The sequence below is a fragment of the Macrobrachium nipponense genome, chromosome 43 (genome assembly GCF_015104395.2).
Source record: "Macrobrachium nipponense isolate FS-2020 chromosome 43, ASM1510439v2, whole genome shotgun sequence".
Classification (NCBI taxonomy): Eukaryota; Metazoa; Arthropoda; class Malacostraca; order Decapoda; family Palaemonidae; genus Macrobrachium; species Macrobrachium nipponense.
The window spans coordinates 38,910,429-38,933,107 of NC_061104.1; the positions used below are offsets into that span (position 1 = coordinate 38,910,429).

The 22,679-nt window shown below is 45.8% G+C and overlaps 1 protein-coding gene across 1 annotated transcript in view; it reads left to right on the forward strand.

Moving 5' to 3' along the window:
• The first annotated feature begins 2,218 nt into the window (after window positions 1-2,218).
• The window catches only part of LOC135213895 (uncharacterized), a 75,727-nt gene continuing 55,266 nt past the window's right edge, over window positions 2,219-22,679 (forward strand). The window contains exon 1 of the mRNA XM_064247991.1: window positions 2,219-2,340. The gene's annotated coding sequence lies outside the window, so the exon portion shown is untranslated. The remainder of the gene's footprint in view (window positions 2,341-22,679) is intronic.

The window sequence follows — 22,679 nt, forward strand, 5'->3', positions numbered from 1 at the left end:
CAGGAAGGATCTATCTGAGTTTCGTGTACATCCAAATATACTTCAGTATGAAATACATTAACAAACAACTGTTAACAAAATAAATACAAATGTTAAAGAATGTGAAACATATTTACAACATCAGTTCGTGGAGAAACAGGAGTTGATTCCTCGGTTTTTTCCTCAGCATCCAGCAAGGATGGCATGGGGCTGCATTGTTGTAGGTTTGACCAGTGCACTTTGTACACAAGACACAACAGTGCATCCCCATCTTCCTGCAGCCGCAAGAGATCATGTTGAGCAGAGCCTGGAGCAATGGGATAGTCAGTGTCAGCTGGTGTAAGGATATCCTCCAGTTTCCATCCCCATGTCGTTGGCTGCAAGGGCCTCCCCATCCATTCCTCAATAGTGAGCTATGCTCTGTAGAAATGTTGAATGTTGCTTGGCTGCAGCACTTGTCGGAGGCCAAGTTGCCAACTGGAAGATTGAGGAAAGTGACGTTGTGCCTTGTTGTATACATGTCCAGTGATGCACAACTGAATGCACCACAAAGCTTCAGGAGGAAGATCTCACTTGCTCTTCTTGTACTTGTACATTACTGTTTAGTTAGTGTTTAGTGACCGTAAACGGAGAAAAACCTGTAATTTACAGGAACCATTTATGCTAGACGCTGCTTAGATCCAAGAGCAGATGCTTAGGCCTTGACCACAATGGTTGGAGTACTTAGGGCAACCTGTTTTTTGTAAGGTAATTTTGCCGCCTGAGGTCACACACTATGTACACATCACTCACTACAGGCTCCCACTCCATCGCAGGCCTGTAGTACAGTAATCACACACCCACACTTTCACAACCCCACCCACAACCAGAAACACCACATAACCACATACGAAGACGTTCATGAGAAGATGTTCAGATTCATGTAACATATTTTCCATGGTGTCTTGGATCACCATGCGCCGTTCAGCGAGTTTAATTGTACTTCACGAGTTGCAATGTTATCAGTTTTATGTCATACAAGAGCCACAGGACATAAAACTGAGAGGGAAAATGCAAAATAAAATAAAAGGAGAAAAGACGTATGGAATGATAAAGAAAAGGAAAAATATTCGCACGAACAATTGTACTCTTATCATTATTATGCCATATCAGAGCACACAAGAGCCACATGAACAAGGAGAGAGGAAAAGAGGCAAGATATAGTTAAAACAAAGACATGGGATAATAGAGAAAGAAAAAAATGTTAACGAACTCGCGATTTTACTTGTATCAGCTTTATGTCATAAAAGAGCATAAAAAGCCACATTAAGAAGGATAAGGACAAGGGGCAAAACACGATAAGTAGGTATATCTTAGTTTACCCAGACCACTGAGCTGATTAACAGTTTTCCTAGCTCTGGCCCCAAGGATTAGATTATTTTACGTGGTTAGGAACCAAGTGGTTACTTAGCAACGGGACCTACTACAGCTTATTGTGGGAACCGAGCCGCATTATATAGAGAAATTAATTTCTGATCACCAGAATAGTTTATTTCTGGTGATTAGAAATCCATTTCTCGATATAATGTGGTTCGGATCCCACAGTAAGCTATAGGTCTCGTTGCTAAGTAACCAATTGGTTCCTAGCCACGTAGAGAGAGAGAGAAAAAAAAAACTTTTTATTCGGGCCAGCCCTAGGAGAGCTGTTAATCAACTCATTGGTCTGGTTAATCTAAGATATACTTAACTTTTTCAATATATATATATATATATTATATATTATATATATGATATATATATATTATATATGTATGTATGTATGCTTAAAAAATCACAGTAGATTGCACGTGCCTTCAAAATAAATAGACGAATTTCCACAGGAAAAATGGAAAATAGATAGTCAGAAATCCAAGCGCGTTTCGTCCTTTACTCAGAAACATGGTTCCAATGGAGCTTTGATGAAGTACAATTGGAGAGAAAGGTCTCAGGTACAACACAAGATCAAGAATACCAGAAGGTTAATTGTCAAAAGGGTAAAAATTAAAAGAGATAATCCAGGATTATCGGATATCACACGGTCTTATATATGTACGTATGTATGTGTGTGTAAATAAATTCTTTTGTTAAAACAGGATACGTCTCAAGTATAAAAGGCCCATTAATGGACTTTTTCCTTTACATATATATACACTGTATAGTGTATATAGCGGCGCATTGGGAGCAAAATACAATGAAAGGAAAATGAAAAAAAAAGAAGCAAAAGAGGGTGTGCCGTTGCAAAGGTAAAGTTTCTAACCCCCCACCACTATCCTGATTTTGGCACATGGAGAAAATAGATACCATAAGGTCTCGCGTAATAATTGCCCGAACTCTTTTGTTATGGTAAGAGGAAGTTTTGCCGAGTTTTCATTATGATTAGAGAATTCTTGATCAATATTGTCGTTATCTACTTACTTTACCAGGTAGTTTAGCTCAGCAATGATTACAATTAAGGAAAGGAGGGCGCAGATTGCCAGCCAGGCAGCGGAATGTCAGGGAATTTACCCTCGTAGTATCTATAGAAGCCCCTCGTTCAACTTGATGCCTTCAGTTATAGAAAAGTATCCGAAATTGTAATTTTTCCTTTGGTTGAGGCCAATGCAAGCATAGGCCTCTTTTGGCCACCGACCGCAACCTAGGCTAGTTGCTGTTTACTAATACCTAGGGTAAAAAACCGTAAGGTCCAGAGTGGACCATGTAACAATCAGCTTGGACAATCCCTAAAAAAGTACATTATAACGAGTCCTGACATCGGAGATGGCATCAGTCGCGACTTGTTGTTGTGAGAAACGGAGCTAAAGACCTCTAGTACTCTCTTTCGAAGAAAGTATTTTCTCCAAAGTTAGAAATTAAGGCCAAATTTTAAGATTTAAACAGAGGGTGTGGCGGGATCACCAGCTAGAAAAAAACAAGTGCAAAATCCCCCCCCACATTACCTAAACGATCCACAAGCCAAAATCCACCCTCAGTCACACTTTCTTCTTTACACAACAAAGACCACGCAGGACAATTGACCTACACCTATACAAAAACAAAAACAACACAAAACACACGTACTTACCAACACTCCAGATACTCCGGGTCTATCCTGTGCTGTCCATTGGTTGAGGTCACAGAAATACCAACAACAACACAAAAATCACATAGTAACAACAAAACACAACAAAGACCACTGCACAAACAACACAACAGCACAGGCACAACAACTCTAAGCAAAAAAAAAAAAACACTACTTAACAGCAACTATAAAACCAAAAAAAACACAAAAAACAACTAATTTCCAATCCTTCATATAACTGCTTCCTGATACCCACTAACTCTCACCAGCTCTCACCAAAGACTGACCCGAAAACTCTCACTCAAAACACAGACCTCTAATAATCAACAGGACCAGCAGACAGCCCAGAACCTACCAACAACCAATTCAGCCATTAACCATCCTTACAGCAATTACACCCTCTCTCTCTCTCTCTCTCTCTCTCTCTCTCTCTCTCTCGTCTCTCTCTCTCTCTCTCTCTCTCTCTCTCGGTCTCTACTCCTCTCTCTCTCTCTCTCTCTCTCTCTCCTCATACAGACGTTGTCAAATGGAACTTCATAACACCTCCATAAGGGTAATGAAAACAGTGTCAAACGTAGTTGCAATCTCACCAAACGCGTTCAACATTTTACTTACAACTCGAAGTAGTATTTAGAAGATTGACGCCATCTCGATGTTTACGGAGTCGCTTGTGTCAATAAACTAACCATTTCCTGTGATAAATCCGCACACACAACAATCGGAAAACTTTTCTTCGCCGAGTAACCAACTGTTTTTGTAGAAGAAGACGACAAAGAGTGCACTTCGATAATTTTTTAAATAATAGTAAAACATCAATGTTTTTACATATTTATGATGATTAATTTGAAATATTCATTATTGAAAAAGTAACTCGATTCTGACTCAAATTTAAGTAGTTATTTTTTGGAATTAGAACGTTCTTTTAAGTCCTGTATTATGACGTCACGACATCTTGACTTTCGTACCTATTGTAAATAATTGCTTTACTCAACTTTCTTGCAGAACAGTTTACCAGTTATTCATGCAGATTATCAGCTTTTCATGTAATTGGTATAATCGTAATGTGCATATATATCTTTATTATTTACTTTTGGATATATGAAGATGTTTTACTGCCGGATTATCACCGTAGTGTGACGCAATCGTTTTCGGTCCCTGCGCCTCTGTTTTCGCACCATAAGAAATTATGGGCCAAATTTGCAATGACCAGAAGTCGTTTAAAGAGGAAAGTTACCATTGAGGGGCATATGTTTTGATTGAGAAAAATACATATTTATTCAATAGCTAGCTTGTAAAAAATACTTGATTACAAAAAACTTGATTGACAACGAAGCAGCATACCTACTATGGGTTTCAGAGACAGTGCAAGCACGTTTTTGGGCAATACCTATTTCTGTAGCGAACACTCGTATCAGAACGAGATTTTGCTATAGTGCATTACACCACCAGTGCCGTATTTAGTAAGGGTATCGTGAATCACTATCGTAAAGAATAACGACACTTGTCCTTGTACCAAGAGACAAAAACTCCATTATGCAGAAATGGATCAAACACGGCGTATAAAGCTCCACCTACCCTCTCCCACCTCCACCGCCACCCCTTTTCTTCTTCGTTCCTTCACCTTCCTTTCTCTCTCTCTCTCTCTTTCTCTCTCTCTCTCTCTCTCTCCTCTCTCTCTCTCTCTCTCTCTGTTGCCATTCGGTATGTGTTGACCCTCCAAACTGGGTATAAGACTACACACAAAAAAAACGTTGAAATTGGTGAAATTTGGCTATGTATTGGAAGTATATATACATAAATATAAAAGCAATTTTTTTCATTATTGCATTACTGTGACAACTAGAATTCATGGAAACAGTTTATAATAATGAAACGGCGTATGTGTGAAGCTCCACTAATGTGGCACGATGATTTTGCCATTCTTAGCATGCAAACATTAAAGGTTACATTTATTTCTGGCATACGGTTATTAAAGAAATTCAGAATACTAAATATAGACTGAAATCAATGAAAAGTGCTAGCAAAAAAAAGATATGTATATAATTTCACTTATCTGTAGTCGTTCCTCTATGGTTTTCGGCAGCCAGATGTACGAAAACGTTAGAAACCATTTGATTGTATCTACTTTAGAATATCTGTAATTTTTCGGGTAATTTTGGTTGCAAAAAAGGGATAATATACATGAATTAAATTAAAATTTTTAAATAAAGTAAATTTGAACTAAATAAGAAGTAAAGTAAACAATTTAGGGAATAAAACTTTGCAGTTTCGTCGTCTGCTGTTCGTAACTGTGTTTGTGGCGCGCTTAGGAACCAGGAACAGCAACTGGTTTAAAGTGCAATGTGGAGTGAACTGAGACCAAAATGTGTATAATAACAATCAATAAGCACTGTGGAGTTTCAGTTGTGATGGCAGTAAGGATAAAAACCACCGATTACAAGGTAAGAATGAATTCAGTTCAAACCATGACTCCGGGAATAAAAAGTTTCATACTTTCAGTAATATAGGCAACAAAATTTTGTTTTATTGTGCTGATTACAACTGCAATCTTGAGTAAGATTAAGAAACGTTACATACTACTCTACATTGTTCAAATGATTGCTGGAAGGCTGGGAAAGATGATTTTCGTCACTGATCAAAACCTGTACATCCCACGGTAGCCGCCATATTGGATTTCAAAACTGCCTTGAAAACATATTTTACGAAGAGCGTCACATGCTTATTTTAGTTCGTATTGGGCTTTCATATATCACATTATGTTGACGAAACTTCAATCTTTTGAATGGTATGCTTTGGAGTTGTAATTGTATTTTTGTTTCACCATTTTAAATATCGAGTGAATAAGACCTGAAAACCGTGATAAGGGTTGGTAGTCGCTGGTGTTTCCCCACCCTACCATTCAAAAGATCGAAGTTTCGTCAACATAATGTGATATAGGATAAAACACTGCGTGGACTGGCCAACTCACCGACTACCACGGCTAGGCCACCCTCCAAAAAAGTACTTTTAACGCGTCCTGACACCGGAGTCACGAGTTGTTGTTGGTGAGAGTAGTAGCTCAAGACCTCTACTACTCCTTTCGAAGTAGGGTAAACAATCACGGACGATCCACTATCATCACGCTGGCCGGGTTTTATTCACTTGATATTTAATTGGTGAAACAAGAATACAATTACAACTCTAAGCATACCATTCAAAAGATTGAAGTTTCGTCAACATAATGTGATATATGAAAACCCCATACGAACTAAAATAAGCATGTGACGCTCTTCGTAAAATATGTTTTCAAGGCAGTTTTGAAATCCAATATGGCGGCAATCGCGTGACTGGCCGTTCTAACCACAGCCTTCCTAGCACTCATTTGAACAATGTTAGCGGATATATGTAACGTTTATTGATATTACTCAAGATTGCAGTTGTAATCAGCACAATTAAACAACATTTTGTTGCCTATATTACTGAAAGTATTTAACTTTTTATTCCCGGGGTTATGGTTTGAACTGAAATTCATTTTTACCGTGTAATCGGTGGTTTTATCCTTACTGCCATCACAACTGAAACTCCACAGTGTTTATTTGATTGTAATTATACATATTTTGGTCTTAATTCACTCCAAATTGCACTTGAACCACGTTGCGGTTCCTGGTCCCTAAGCACTCACTCCACAAACACAATTACGAGCAGCAGACGACTACATTGGTTATGAGGTGCAAAGCTTTATTCCTTTAATTGTTTACTTTACTCATTATTTAGTTTAACTTTACTTTGTTACTTCAAAATGTTTATTTAATTCATGTCTATTATCCCTTTTTTGCGATCAGATTAACCCCGAAAAATTACAAATATTTCTGATGTACTTATGAGCAGACGACGTGATGAAAAATGACTCGTCGTTGCCAATCTAGTGGAGGTTCACACATACTATTATGCATTTACAAACTGTTTTGATGAATTCTAGTTGTCATAGTAATGCAGTAATGATAAAATTGCTGTAATATGTATATATACTACAAATAGATACGCTAATTTCATTTATTTCCCCGGTTTTGTGTAAGTCTTATACCCAGTTTGAAGGGTAAACACATACCAATTGACAACACTGATAAACAATTGAAGAGCGCAAAACGCCGCAAAGAATGCCATAGTTCCCTTGGATAAGTAGTGGTTGAAAATCGTATTTACGATTGTTGTGATGAAAGTGCCCCAGCGTCTATGGTACAAGTGGTGTACGGATTTAGCACAGGAAATGGTTAGTTTGTTGACACAAGTGACTCCGCAAACATCGAGATGGCATCAATCTTCTAAACATTTTTAATTGTAAGTAAAAATTTCGAAAGCGTCATGGGGGTAGTGTGCACTGCGTTGGCCACACTTTTCATTACCCTCTGTTTAAATTTTAAAATATGACCTTAATTTCTAACTCTGGAGAAAATACTCACTTTGAAAGGAGAGTAGAGGTCTTGAGCTCCTGCTATCACCACCAACAACTCATGACTGATGACCATCTCCGGTGTCAGGACGTGTTAAAGTACTTTTTTGGAGGGTGGCCAAAAACGTGGTAGTCAGTGAGTTGACCAGTCCACTCAGTTGTTTACCCTAGGTAGGGTAAATGACCGAACGGCAACAAAGCAGCCACTTCTCTCGGAACGTGTGAATTAGGGCAAACAACTGACCAGACTGGCCAACTCACTGACTACCGCGTGCAGAGAGTGAAGAACAAGATTCTTCATGAGCACATGCAACACCAAAACTGCAAACATTAGTATGCATGAGATTATTTTGTCAGTCACAATGTAATGGATTGCAGTCTAATTTATTGGGATTGACAATTTTTCTCATAAGATTTAACTGGAAATTAACTATAATTCAGCATGCAATTTTCCAGGGTTTGGACTGGCTGCCTGAAATTGGAGATTCAAGTGATGGAAAAATTTTAGGATAAGCATAAAAAACTTGAGATACAAAAGATTGACCTTATCACTGTAAATATTTGAAAGCATTGCTGCTTGATAACAACACACTTCCAGCAGCCAAATGAAAATGCATTTTTCAATTCTTCCCATTGATCTAGTATTTTGACTACTGCATTGTATCTGCTTAGCCACCGAGTATCAGATAGCCCAGGAATTTTCACTGGCATTTTGTCATTCTTGGTGCAGTATAAATTAGCATAAGTTTCCTGTCTTTTTGGAGATCTACTAAACCACTCATGAGATTCCCTTATCAAGTAATCTAAATTTCTCAGAAGAGAGGCCACAGCCTGGGAACATGCTAAATGAAAAGAATGGCAAACTCATTTAACTAACTTCAGATATGGAAACTCCTTAAAAAGTTGATAAACTGATTGATGCTTTTCTATCATAATTTTGCACCATCAGAACCAATCCTAATGCAATTCTCCATCTTAAGATTATTCTTATGAAAAAAAATCCTTGATAACACTACATCCCAATAGCAGTGGCATCTTCAACCTTAAGTAGAGCCAACATCTTTGATACAATGTCTTTATGAGATTCTGAGAAGTACCTTACAAAAATACACAAATGTTTTTTTAAACTTAGATCCGTAGACTCGTGAACTAAAATACTAATTGTTCCGACGCGTTATACAAACCATTGGTCCTTTACATAAGGAATTACGTACTATTCAGCGCCAGCTGGACCAGTCGTAAGATTTACTAACGAGGTAGTTCAGCAGTCACTGCTTGTCTGATGGTTGGGAGTCCCGCGTGACTGGAGGTAAACATACGACTTTGCTTTCGACCGCCGTTGGGTGAAGACGTGTGCTCGCCTCTCTGCCCGCCTCTGTCGTGAGATTGTTTTCAGGTTGAATTTGTTTTCAAGCTTACCTTGACTTTCAACCTGTTTCTTAAATACTAGTGTGATTGAATGTAAGTACTCTTTATTTGTTTGTTATTATTTGTGGTATTGCATCGCTGGATTCATTATGCAGTCCCACGAATTGGAGAAGCCCTCGTGCCCCCCATCCAACTGGAGAGTGTGCCCTAGAGTGGGAGGCCGAAAGTGTGGGGCTTTTAGGTCCAGTGATCTTGTGGACCCTCATCCTCTGTGCACAAGGTGCCGAGGGCGCAAATGCTCTTGTGATTTAACTTGTGTTTGTTGTGTCTCTTGGTCGGAGGAGCAGTGGGAGCTGTACAAAAAGAGGAAGAAGCCGCGTAGGGTTGCCAAGGTGTTGTCAGAAAGCTCTCCTTCGACACCTTTGGTGACGGATATGTCATCTTCTTTTCTCCCTCCTCATCAGCTCCCGCGTATGGCTCTCTCCCCTTCGGGGGACGTGTCTCTCTCCGCCTCTTCACTGGATCTGTTGAGTGCAGAGGAGGGAGGGCAACATCCCGACCTTGAGTTGTACTCGGGGTCGTCTGTTCGCTGAGGGGAGGAGCCTTCCCACGCTGAGCGAACAGGACCCCCCCCCATTAACCCGACTGTTGCTTCCTCAGGTATGTCTGCCTCTGTGGGTGGGAACCTTCAGCAGGTGTGGCGCCTGTTGAGTCTTCCGGGCACTCCGAGTATTCAGGAGCTCGTCATCATCTTGCTGCAGGCCCGGTCACTCACGGGGTGGAGACGAGGATGACTACGAGTGTGTCGACCCCGGGTTATGCAGCTCCACCTCACCTGGTGTATACCCATGGTCACCCCCACGGCTACGGTACAAGCTCTGTTGCCGTGTGTTCCCCGGAGGGAGTTTGTACCACCACCTGGTTTTGCTGTCCTCGCTCCTCCCCCCTGACTTCGAGTGGCCGAAGAGCTCGCCGTTAGATCGCCCACCTGTTGCTGTCGCCGTACCTGCTGCCACTGTTCCTGCCCATGGAAGTGCTGCCACTCCCTCAGGTCCTTCCAGCCAGGTGGAGTTGGGCCCCGTTGCCACTGCAACTGCCCCAGCTCCAGCCTGGATGGGAGACCTGTCTGCTGTCCTGAGGAAGTCCAAGAAGAAGAGGAAGGTGTCGTCGTCGTCTTCGTTGTCTTCATCTTCATCTTCATCTTCGTTATCGTCTTCTGCTGCCTCTTCCCCTTTGATTTCCAAGGCCCCCCAGCCAAGGAAGAAGAAGGTGGCCTCGTCCCCCCCCCCCCCCCCCCCCCCCACCCCCCCCCCCCCCCCCCCCCCCCCCCCCCCCCCCCCCCCCCCCCCCCCCCCCCCCCCACCCCCCCCCCCCCCCCCCCCCCCCCCCCCCCCCCCCCCCCCCCCCCAGGAAGAGTCTGTCTCACTCGATGGGACATGTAGGTCTTCCACTGGTCCTCCTGTTCCTCAGGGAACGGGGCCCGTCTCCTTCCTGAGGGAAGAAGAAGACTGGGACCGTGGAGATACCAGCCACCGGTGGCTCCGCTCCCAGCTCCAGATGTTCCATCTTCAGACCGGGAATCGTCTTGGCCGCTCGCGAGCGAGTGTCATCGAGTGTACGATCACCTACCAGTGATCGTGCACCCAAGGTCCAGATGGCTGAGCACGCTCACCACCATCAGGACCAGGCACGGAGTGGAAGGATGGTAAGAGTCGCTCACGTGACTCTCGCCAGACTGGCAATTGCTCGTGCAGCGATCGTCCGGTTCCCAGGGTTGACATGACGGTCCCACCAGACCGTCCACGTGCCGAGGCTGGGAAGAGGTCCCTCCGGTCACCAGGAACAGCCTTGGCTGCTTCTGGGACTGTGGTACGTCGTGAGGACGGTGCTCGTTCTCACCGTGTTAGCGGACGCTACCATTCACCCTGACCGTTGCTCCCACCGGAACCAGACGGCTCACACGGCTGGTAGCAGCTCCCCTGACGCTACCGTCCTCGGTCCAGTGTTTCTCCTCAGAGAGACCGCTGGTCCAGACCTGCAGCTCGATCACCACCGTGGGTTGGCGATCGCCTGCAGTCCTCCCAGCCTACCGGCTCTGCTAGTAGGCAGGGTAGGAGCATCAGGTCTTCCTCACCTATCCCTTCAGCCTCCTCAGGCTCCACCGGGAGGAGCGAGGTGAACAGGAGTGACCGTGAGGAGTGCGCTCCTTACAGTCTGGCCATGAGAGCCTACGACCCTGGCTTGGTCTTAGGACCAAACAGATCGTACACTGAAGTGGTTGGAGGAGACCACGAGGGGTCTGGCGAGGTTCTTCCTCCTGAAGGAAGAGTGTCTCAGGAAGTGATTGGCCTGGATGGATCTGACGATTCATCACCTCAGGATGCGATCACCCCCGAGATACAGGGATCCTTTGCAGAGGTCATAGTGCTGATTTGTCAGCACAACAACCTCAGGGAAGGATCGGTGGTTGCTCCCTCTGACCGTCCATCTAGGTTAGAGTCGTTCTGGGGTCCTAAGAAGGAACCCAGACCAAGTGAACGCCCTTGTCTCCAGACAAGAGGCCTCACTCAGGGCCAGCAGGTCGGACAAGCTGCTTCCCCCTCCTCTGCCTCGTCAGCGTCGTTTCTATGTGCCTTCAGCAGACCCGTTGCCGACCAAGCAGGTTGATCCGGAGCTAGCTCGCGTAACTCCTGGAGTGCCTCTTCAACACCTGCTGTCAGAGAACCTCTGGTTCTCGCAGCAAGAGGCATCGGCCCTGGAATTCACTGCCTTGGCAGCTTTCCAGGCCGTCTCCTGGCTGGATCAGTGGTCCCTCACAGTATCCAGAGTCGCAGCCTCCTCAGGAGCTATAGTTCCTGAGGAAGACTAGGTGTTCGGGAGACTCTGCCAGTCTGGAGGTAGGGCCATCTCCTACCTAGCCCACCAGACAGCCAACCTATGGGCCAACCTGGTTTTGAGGAGAAGGGACACAGTCCTGATACACGTAACCAGGGCGGTCGGTCACGAGGTAACATTGGGTCTGCGCAATGGACTGTTGCTGGGTTCCTCCTCTCTTTCTCCCAGAGAGATGATGGATGCTGCGGTGGAAAAGCGGAGAGCTGAGGACGGCGACCGCTTAGTACACCAGGCAGTTATGAAGACTTATGCACAGTCTCGTTCAACTGCAGCTAAGCCTTGGAGCTTAGCTAGCGTTTCCTCTGCTCCCAAGATGTTAGCACCATCGAGGGTAGCGTGAGGAAATACCCAGCCTTCCTCTTTCACTTCAAGAAGTGAGTGTCAGCCCTCCTCTCAAGCCTCCTTCTCTTGCAGGAAAGGAGCTAAGTGGAAGGGGAAGAGAGGGAAACGCTAGGGACGGCATTCCCCCTCAACTGCTGCCGGAAGTGGGGAGGTGCCTGGTGAGCCATTGGGCAATTTGGCAGCGCTACGGAGCCGAGACCTGGGTGGTGGATGTCCTTCGGGAGGGATACCTACTGCCCTTCGAGTCGAGGCCACCCCTCACCTCACACCCGGTCCACCTTCAGACATATGTCCCCAGTTCTGCCAGGGACGTAGCACTGATTCAAGAAGTCAAGACCATGCTGAGCAAAGGAGCTGTGGAGATCGTGTGAGATCAGTCACCTGGTTTCTACAGCCGACTTTTCCTGGTGGAGAAGTCTATGGGGGGCTGGAGACTGGTGATAGATCTCTCTCCCTTGAACCGTTTCATTTGCCAGACTCGGTTCACAATGGAAACGGCACGCTCAGTGCTCGACTCCATCAGGGAGAACGATTTTCTGCTTTTGGTAGACATGAAGGATGCGTATTTTCAAATACCCATCCATCAGTCCTCCAGGAAGTACCTCTGCTTTATCCTTGACTGGACGGTGTACCAATTCAGGGCACTTTGTTTCGGTCTCTCAACCGCCCCACAGGTGTTCATGCGAGTATTCACTCTGGTGTTGGCTTGGGCCCGTTCGGTCGGGATACGTCTGATGAGGTATCTCGATGATTGGCAGAACAGAGATCGACTCCTTGACTTCTGCCGTGATCTGGGGATCGTGGTAAATTTCGAGAAGTCAGATCTCGAACCCAAGCAGAGGGTAAAGTACCTGGGCATGCTGATCGATACGGTAGCATCACAAGTCTTCCCTGCAGACTCGCGGATCAGCAGGTTCAGGGAGGCAGCCCGACGGTGGTCAGCTCAGCAGTGGCAAGTCGTGATCAGTCACCTGTCGTCACTAGAGAAGTTAGTCCCTCATGGGCATCTTCACCTGTGGTCTCTTCAGTGGAGACTAAAGGAGTGCTGGTCACAGGCACGGGATCCACAGTCCTTCCTGGTTCCTCTCACGGAGGAAGTAAGGGAGGACCTGGCCTGGTGGCTAGATGACAGGAACATCTTAATAGGAGTGCCCCTGCGCACTCCCCCTCCGGAGATGCTTCTGTTCTTAGACACATCGACTGAGGGTTGGGGCTCACACCTGGAAGAATTGCTGGTTGCAGGAGTGTAGAACCATCATGACAGGCACCTTCACATCAACTTCCTGGAAATCAAGGCAGCGTTTCTCGCGTTCCAAGAATTCCGGGAACGACTGATGGGGCACTCGGTGGTGTTGATGAGCAACACCACGGTAGTGGCATACGTCAAGAGGAATGTAGTGGCAGACAAGCTCAGCCACCAGAATCAGGTGATTGGGACAGAATGGTCTCTTCACCCAGACATGGCGGAAAGGCTCTTCGACCTGTAGGAGCGTCCAGTAGTGGATCTGTTCGCCACTCGGCCCAACAGAAAACTTCAGGTTTTCTTCTCAGTTGTGCCGGAGCCATGGGCAGCTGCACAGGATGTGTTCCAGCACCCGTGGGACAACCTCGTAGTCTACGCCTTTCCCCCGTTCTGCCTGATTTGCAAGGTGATAGGCAGGGTGCTGGTTACCAGCAATCTTTGGATGATTCTGGTGGTACCCAAATGGCCTAAGGCCATATGGTATCCGGACCTGCTGTGTCAACCCCATGTAGAACGGAACCACCAGGCTGTTCATTCCCTGTGTCTTCACGGCTGGCAGTTATCCACCATCTCTTGAGAGCGAGAGGCTTTTCTTGCCGAGCAGCAACAGAGGTGGCTGAATACCTCAGTCAGTCCTCTGCGGCAGTATACCAGGGAAAGTGGTACGTCTTCTGTGGTTGATGTCGTAGACAGGGTCTCTTTCCGTGCAGAGCCACTCTTCAGCAGGTAGCGGATTTCCTCATTTTCCTTCGCTGAAAGAAGCTCCTCTCTATCTCCGCAGTCAAAGGATACAGAGCCACCCTGGTCCCAGTCCTTAAGCTGCGAGGAGTTGATATCTCTTCTAATGAGGAGCTTCGAGAGGTCTTGCCCACCCAGGGAACTCATGCCCCCGGGGTGAGATGTGACTCTTGTCTTAAGGAGTTTGGCTCGTAGACCCTACAAGCCTCTCCAGGAGTCATCAGACAGGGATCTGACCCTCAAGACCATCTTTCTGCTGGCCCTGGCATCGGCGAAGAGAGTAGGAAAACTCCATGGTCTTTCCTTCGATGTTAAACACTCGAGGGGATGGGTATCGGTTAAGCTTGATTTCGTCCCAGATTTTGTAGCAAAGACTCAGAACCCCTCGGTCCCTGACACTAGGTTCAAGTCCTTCACGATCCCCTCGTAGAGGACTTCACCGGTAATGATGCGGAAGAGATGCTGCTTTGTCCTGTGAGGGTGCTATGGCACTATCTAAAGAAAACTCAACACCTCAGGCCTGAGTGTCGACGCCTCTTCGTTAGCACTGGGGTGACCAAGAAAGAAGTGTCCAAGAACACTGTTTCTTTCTGGCTTTGTGAGGTAATCAGGAAAGCGTACGACTCAGACAGGAGTGCCGACACCATTACATTTTGTCCGAGAGCCCACGAAGTCAGAGGCAATTGGTCCAACCCTTGCATTCCGCAAGAACTTGTCCGTTGCACAGGTGCTGAAGGCAGGGGTGTGGTCCAACCAGACCACCTTCACCTCCTTCTAAGTTCAGGATATTGCCCATAGGTCCTTGGAACTTTTTTTCCTTGGGACCCGTGGTGGCTGCTCAACAAGTTGTGTAGCTTACCCAGCTCCTTTACAGGACAAGGTAGCATCTTGTCCTTGTGATATCGCATGGAAGGAGAATGAATGAGTGTGACTGGCTCCTCTTCCTCCTCTTTTCTTCCCTCTCCCTGCAGGCAGAGGGTAGTGGTCGTCACTAAGCTGGACAGGACGACGATGCAGGTAAGCTATGTAACTTGAGCTCCATTCTATCCCTTTCATTAGGGATAGAAGCATTTATCCGTCCCTTCCCCAACAAGGGGGGAAGGGGACACCAGTAAGAAACAAACCCAATACTTTATATTTGGCTTCTTAACTTAGGACTTTAGTTCTTGCTTGGTCCAGAGGTCTGACCACTGATCTTGCGGTGCACACTCAGATCAGTTGGACAGAGCCTAGGTTCCCCCCGTTTGCTCTCACAATCGGGGAGGGAACTCAGGTTGGGTGAACACCATTCTGTTCACAAGACTCAGATTCCGCCCACCAATAAGTGAGTCTTCCTTATGTAAAGGACTGGTGGTTTGCAAAACTTGTCGGAACAAATCACAATTTTTGAAAGTAAATTGTATTTTCATACAATCACTTACCTGTCAGATATATACATAGCTAAGACTCCGTCGTCCCCGACAGAAATTCAAATTTCGCGCCACTCGCTACAGGTAGGTCAGGTGATCTACCGGCCTGCCTGGGCGGCAGGACTAGGAACCATCCAGTTTTCTATCATATTTTCTCTGTCGCCGGTGGTATCAACATTGTTTGTTATTACCTCCTGACTTAGATTCATTTTTCAACCTTTGATCAACGTTTTTCGGCTTTTTGGTGACGTATTTGGATCGTGTTTTGGCATTCGCTACTGTGGACTGTTTTTTGGAATAACTCTTTTGGATTTTTTCTCAGTATGTCTGATTCTAATGTGAGTGTGAGGAATGTGTGTGAATGTAGGCTGCAGGGTGAGGATACCGAAAGCTTCGGTTGATCCTCACACTGTATGCCGTAAACCTGTAGGGGGGTTCAGTGTTCTGCTATTTAGTACTTGTAAGGAATGCGAGGGATTGAATGCAGAAGAGTGGAAGACTTTGACTTCTTATTTGAAGAAGTTAGAGAGGGATAGAGTTAGACGGCTGAAAGGTGTGAGTTCAAGGCCTATTGAGCCTTTCACGGATAATTCTAATCCTACTGATGTAGATTCTCCCTATATATCTCATTCTCAGAGTGCTTTTTCGGATTCGGCATCGGAAATCGCCAATCTGAAAGCTACTATTAGAGACATGAAGTCCAAGATGGCTGCCACTTCCCAAAGGTAAGGGCTAGTGATAGTGAACATTTCAGTGAAGTGAGTTCTCTCAGTGTTGTGGAGGGGGCGTTTGATCGTCCCTGCGACGCTCCCAGGCCTAGACCTCTTCCAAGCTCCCATGCCCAGAGGAGAAGGAAAGTCGAAAGCCTTAAGGAGGTCGTGGGGAATCCCCAACGGGGTCAGACGTCCCTTCAGCTAGCTCTGCTTCATGGCAGGCGGCTCAAGGGCGCTATAGAAAAAGCGTCCTTCGCGAGTGTTTTCTCGTCCTCTCCCTCTCCCTCACCTAAACGAGGGTGGAAGGAGTCGAACTTATCGAGACCGCTGAAGCGTCATATGAAGCCCGACATAGATTCGAGCCCAGAGCGCTTCTCAGATGACGCTCCGTCTGCTATTAAGAAAGCGAAGGTGGCGTCAGCGTCACCTGACGCTTGTGCGGAAGTACCCCTTCATTCTTCTTCCCCGAGTGATGACGAAAGGCGTCATGCACTAGACGTGGGAGAAGCGTCAAGAAAGATAATTATGGCGGTTCAGGAACAACTGTCATCTCTTGTGGGAGTTTTAGCGCCCCGTCGGAAGGACGTGACGCTTCCGATTAAGAAGTCTCGTCCTCTCTCACCTGCTCGAAAAGGAAGAAGCGGCTCAGACCCAGACGTGAAACTGCTAAACGATCTTGGCCAGAAGCTTCGGTAGTTTCGAGAGCTAGAACGGGGGCTTACGAGAGTTTCGTAAAGCCAGAGAAACGTAAGACGTCTTTTAGAAGTGAAGCGTCATTCCAAGCGGATCTTAGACGTGACGCTCCGTCCAATATTGTGACGCCGAGTAGGACGCCTTTAGAGAGCGGAGCGTCTTCCAGGCGCGAAGCGTCATCAAGACGTCAGCCATGACGCTCGGAGAACGGGAAGCGTCATACAAGGCGTCTTCTAAAGTTCAAGAGAAGCCGGAGCTTGTGACGCCTTCCAATTCTTTTTATAACGGGAAAAAGAAAGAGTATCATTCCCTTAGCCCCTCTCCTATTAGGAGTTTGTCTCCTCCAGAAGAGGAAAGTTCAGAAAGGAGAACGGAGACTCAGATATATCCCGAGTTGGAGGAAAACTCGGATGATGAAGATCATGGAAGAGAGGGTTTGTCCAACTATAAGGTTTTGACTACCCTGCTTCTTGAGGGTATGGAGACGAGTTGACTCCTGCTGCTCCTCCTTCTCCGCGCTCGCTCTTTTTCCAGTGCTAGGACGAAGAAGCCCTCGTCTTTTTCTAAAAATGAAACCCAACATCTCGATGAAGCGGGCATTACACGCCTTAGACTCATGGATGAAGTCTAAGAAAGACTTAGTCAGGACAGTCTTTTGCATGCCTCCAGCAAGATTAGCTGGGAAAAGAGGCATATGGTATAAGACGGGAGAGAATATGGGTATCGCTCTCCCTTCTACAACAGAGGCAGATTTTTCGACTTTGGTTGACGCTTCAAGGCGTCCAAGTCTCAATTCTGCTCGAATTACATGGAGTATTTCAGAACTGGATCATCTCCTCAAGGGACTCTTTCATGTATTGGAAGTCTTCAACTTCTTAGATTGGTCCCTTGGGGTGATGTCCAAGAAAGCCCATGATTCAGAAGGAATCGAACCTGAAGCCCTGTTTATGCATTTTGTCTTGCATTGACAGAAAGCGGTACAGGATGGATCTTTTGAAGTCTCTTCATTATTTGGAGCAGGTCTTTTAAAGAAAAGGACGGTGTATGGCGCCTTCTTAACAAAGGCAGTCTCGCATGCTCAGAGGGCAGCTCTACTGTATGCGCCTCTTTCTGACTTTTTGTTCCCTTCTCAGTTAGTGAAGGACGTTGCTCACTCTTTAACTGAGAAGGCGACTCAGGATCTTCTGACGCAGTCAGCTAGGAAGAAGAAACCTGTTTCAGTATCTGACAAGAAAGGACCATAGTACATCAATGCAGCCCTTTCGAGGTGGTCCGACCTCCAGACCTCCCGCAAGAAGGAAGGCTCCGGAGAAGAGAGGTAGTCTCTGCCTTTCGTCCCTTTAAAAAGGGAAAATGAAACATCTCTCCTCCAAGCACCAGTAGGTGCCAGGCTCCTGGGATTCGTGGAGGCCTGGACACTGATAGACGCAAGACGGCGTCTTCATTGAATATCATAAGGAAGGGATATCGTATCCCTTTCCTGAATACTCCTCCCCTAACGTCAATACCAAGGAACTATCAGCCAAGTACAAGGACCCTGTGCTGAGGGATACTCTTCGATCGATGGTGGAACAAATGTGGGACAAGAGAGCGATAGAACTAGTACTGGATCAAAACTCCCCGGGGTTTTACAATCGCCTTTTTCTAGTGGCGAAAGCCTCGGGAGGCTGGAGACCAGTACTGGACGTCAGCTCTCTGAACAAATTTGTTCAGAAGGAGAAGTTCTCCATGGAGACTTCTGCTTCAGTCCTAGCGTCATTAACGACAAGGAGATTGGATGGTGTCTCTAGATCTCCAGGACGCCTACTTTCACGTCCCGATCCACCCTTCATCGAAGAAGTACCTCCGTTTCATGACGGGGGGAAGGATCTTTCAGTTCAGAGCCTTGTGTTTCGGCCTGTCCACAGCTCCTCAGGTCTTCACAAGCCTGATGAGGAATGTGGCGAGATTTCTTCACCTCAAAGGAGTGAATGTCTCTATGTATCTAGACGACTGGCTCATCAGGGCCAGATCGGAGAGACAGTGCTTGGAGGACCTCAAAGTTAACTCTGGATTTGACCAAGGCGTTGGGATTGCTTGTGAACCTCGAGAAGTCTCAGCTGACCCCCAGACAAGACCTAGTCTATCTGGGGAGTTCGGAATGGATTCTCGGGGTTTTCGAGTTTTTCCTTCGCAAGAGAGAACCGCAAAGGTTTGCGGATAATCTCTCTCTTCTTAGAGAAGCAACAAACGTCGGCGAGGGAATGGTTGAGCCTTGCCTTGGTGGGGACGCTTTCCTCGCTGGAACAATTCTTCCCTCTAGGAAGACTTCATATACGTCCACTTCAATTCTTCCTCAAGAAGTCTTGGAGCTGGAAAAAACAAAACCGGACAACTGTCGGACGTTTTTCCCATTCCAGTGGAGTAAAGGCACACCTACAGTGGTGGTTGCTACCTCTGGAAGAGAACAAAGGGATCTCTCTAAGAACACAGAACCCAGACCTAGTGTTGTTCTCCGACGCGTCGGAGACAGGTTGGGGAGCAACATTAGGCTCAGAGGAAGTGTCAGGCACCTGGGAAACAGCAGGTGGTCCTGGCACATAAACTGCAAAGAGCTCTTCGCCGTACATCTGGCCTTAAAGAGCCTAGAACCTCTGGTGTCAAACAAGGTAGTGCAAGTAAACGTGGACAACACCACCGCACTTGCCTACATTCGGAAACAGGGAGGGACGCACTCCTCGTTCCTTTACGAGCTCACGAGAGACCTATTTACTTTGGACGTCTCACAGGAACATCTCCCTGCTGACAAGGTTCATACAGGGAGTAAGGAATGTGAGGGCGGACAGGCTCAGCAGGAGAACCAGTCCTTCATACAGAATGGACTCTACACGAGGAAGTGTGTCTCGATCTCTGGTTTCTGTGGGGAACTCCTCATGTGGATCTTTTCGCAACATTCATTTCAAAAAGGCTCCCAGTGTTTTGCTCGGTCGTGGAAGATCCAAGAGCAATTATGGTAGACGCCTTCCTGCTAAACTGGTCTCGAGTAGACGTTTATGCTTTTCCCCCATTCAAAATCCTGGGTTAGTAATGAGAAAGTTTGTGGCGTCAAAAGAGACGAGGATGACTTTAATAGCCCCCTTTTGGCCGGCCCAGGAATGGTTTCACGAGGAGGTGGTAGAGTGGATCGTAGACTTTCCAAGATCCCTACCAAGAAGGACGGATCTTCTCAGACAACCACACTTCAAGAAGGTACCCATCAAAACCTCCCCAGCTCTCGCTCTGACTGCCTTTCGACTATCGAAAGACTTGTCAGAGCGAGAGGCTTTCTCGCGAAGTGGCAAGCGCGATAAGCGAGAGCACGCAGAACCTCCACTAACGAAAGTATAAACCAGTCGAAGTGGGAGGTCTTTAGAAGGTGGTGTAGAGCCAAGAAGTTGACCTCCTCCTCTACCTCTATAGCGGAAATTGCTGATTTCTTGCTATTCCTGAGAGTAAAATCTCATCTAGCCGTATCCACAAAAATAAAGGGATACAGAAGTATCTCTCGGCTGTATTCAGGAACAGAGGATTAGATCTGGCAAATAACAAAGATCTCCACGATCTCATAAGATCTTTTGAGACTTCAAAGTCTAAGGAACCATACCTCCGAACTGGAACCTGGACGTAGTCCCTCAAATCTGTCTTCGGATAGATTCGAACCTCCTCATCTGGCATCGTTTTTTAGAGACAATAACTAGAAAATGCCTATTCCTTTTATCTTTAGCTACGGCAAAAAGAATTAGTGAATTACAAGCTCTGCAGGATAAAGTAGGATTCAAGGGAGACTCGGCTATTTGCTCGTTTAAGACCCTGTTTTTAGCGAAAACGAGAATCCCACGAATCCCTGGCCTAAGTCATTCGAAGTCAAAGAATGTCGAGTCTCGTAGGCAGAGAAGCAGAGAGGTCTCTATGCCCTGTTAGAGCTCTGAAGTTCTACCTTCAGAGAAAGCGTCAGTTGGGAGGCTCTAAGACAAGGTCTTTGGTGCGCGGTAAAAGACCCCACAAGACTGATGTCCAAGAATGCTCTGGCGTTCTTTGTAAGAAACGTCATTACGGACGCTCATAGGTCTGTCCTGACGAACAGTTACAACTACTGAGAGTGAAAGCTCATGAAGTAAGAGCGGTTGCGACGTCTCTCTCGTTTTATAAGAATATGTCGCTTAAAAACATCATTGATACGACATACTGGAGATGCAACTCAGTATTTGCATCTCATTACTTGAAAGACGTACGTGTGACGTATGAGAAGTGTTTTTCTCTAGTCCTATCGTATCGGCAGATACGATTCTGGGTACGGGAGCCGACACCAATCCTTAAATGTATATACTGTTCTTCTTTTTGGATATGGTCGAGAGTCTCTTCGAACAATGGAGGATTTGGCTCGCACGGGTCGGCCGTCCTATGTTGTTCAGTAAGAGAATTCTTGTCATATCCAATTAGTTTGAGTATAATTTTTTTTTTGGAAAATTATGTGTGTGCGTAGTGGTTTTGAGTTACGTTGTTGTGACGAGTTCGGGGATAACTCGTACAATCCTTAGTTCTAACATATGGTTAGGATCAGGTGGTCGGGATTGGTTGTGTGCTCCTTCATAAGGTGTATTGTCATATAAGTGGATCAGCACCCATTGACCAAAGTCCTTTTTAAAGGCTCTGCCGAGTAAGCGGATAAATACCCCATCGGCAGACCCACAAGATCTCTGGCCATAGATCATATATCTCGCTAAAGTTTCTTGAGGTGATGCAGACTACTGGGCAAACACCCACGAAGTCTACCACCTATCAGGTAGGAACCAAGGTTTTTATTTATACCTACAACAGATGTTGTTTACCTGTCTATTCCATATAGTAGCTGTCTCTTACCCTCTCCACCGAAGGGTGCCAATCAGCTATGTATATATCTGACAGGTAAGTTGATTGTAATGAAAGAATGATATTTGTTATGTTACAAATAATGTTTCATACATACTTACCTGGCAGATATATACAATTAAAGGCCCACCCAGCCTCCCCGCAGGAGACCAGGTGGAAGAGAGAAAATATGATAGAAAACGGGGATGGTTCCTATTCCTCCGCCCAGCCCGGAGGGCAGGCCGGTAGATCACCTGACCTACCTGTAGCGAGTGGCGCGAAATTTGATTTCTGTCGGGGACGACGGAGTCTTAGCTATGTATATATCTGCCAGGTAAGTATGTATGAAACTTTATTGTAACATAACAATATCATTTTTCCTAACTATACAAACCTGAGGTCCTTTACATGTAGTCCCACCTCATGCCACCCCTCACTCTGTTACTGGGCCTAAAGCAAAGTGTTATGTTTACCTCCAGTTGGGCGGGACTCCCGACCATCGGACAAGCAGTTACTGCCGAACTACCTTGTTAGTAAATCTTACGACCGGTCCAGCTGCCGCCGAATAGTAATTCTTTATGTAAAGGACCTCAGGTTTGTATAGTTAGGAGAAATACAATTTATTTTCAAAAATTGTGATATTTCCCTGTCATGACCCGGATTTTTTTTGCAACTTGATTTAATTTCATTGGGTCTATCCCAAAAGCCTTCCATAATTTAAGATTATTTGGCACTGTATTAAGACCATTTGCAATTACAAAGAAGCCTGCATTCTCTACTTCCACAGTCATTCCTATCATCTAATGGACACATGAATTGTCAAAATATAAAAGATGGGTTGTCTCTATTTAGCACTCAGACCCTTCAGCATCAGCATGATAACCTGAACTTTTCCTTAGGGTTTATTCAATCTATATGTCAGATACCC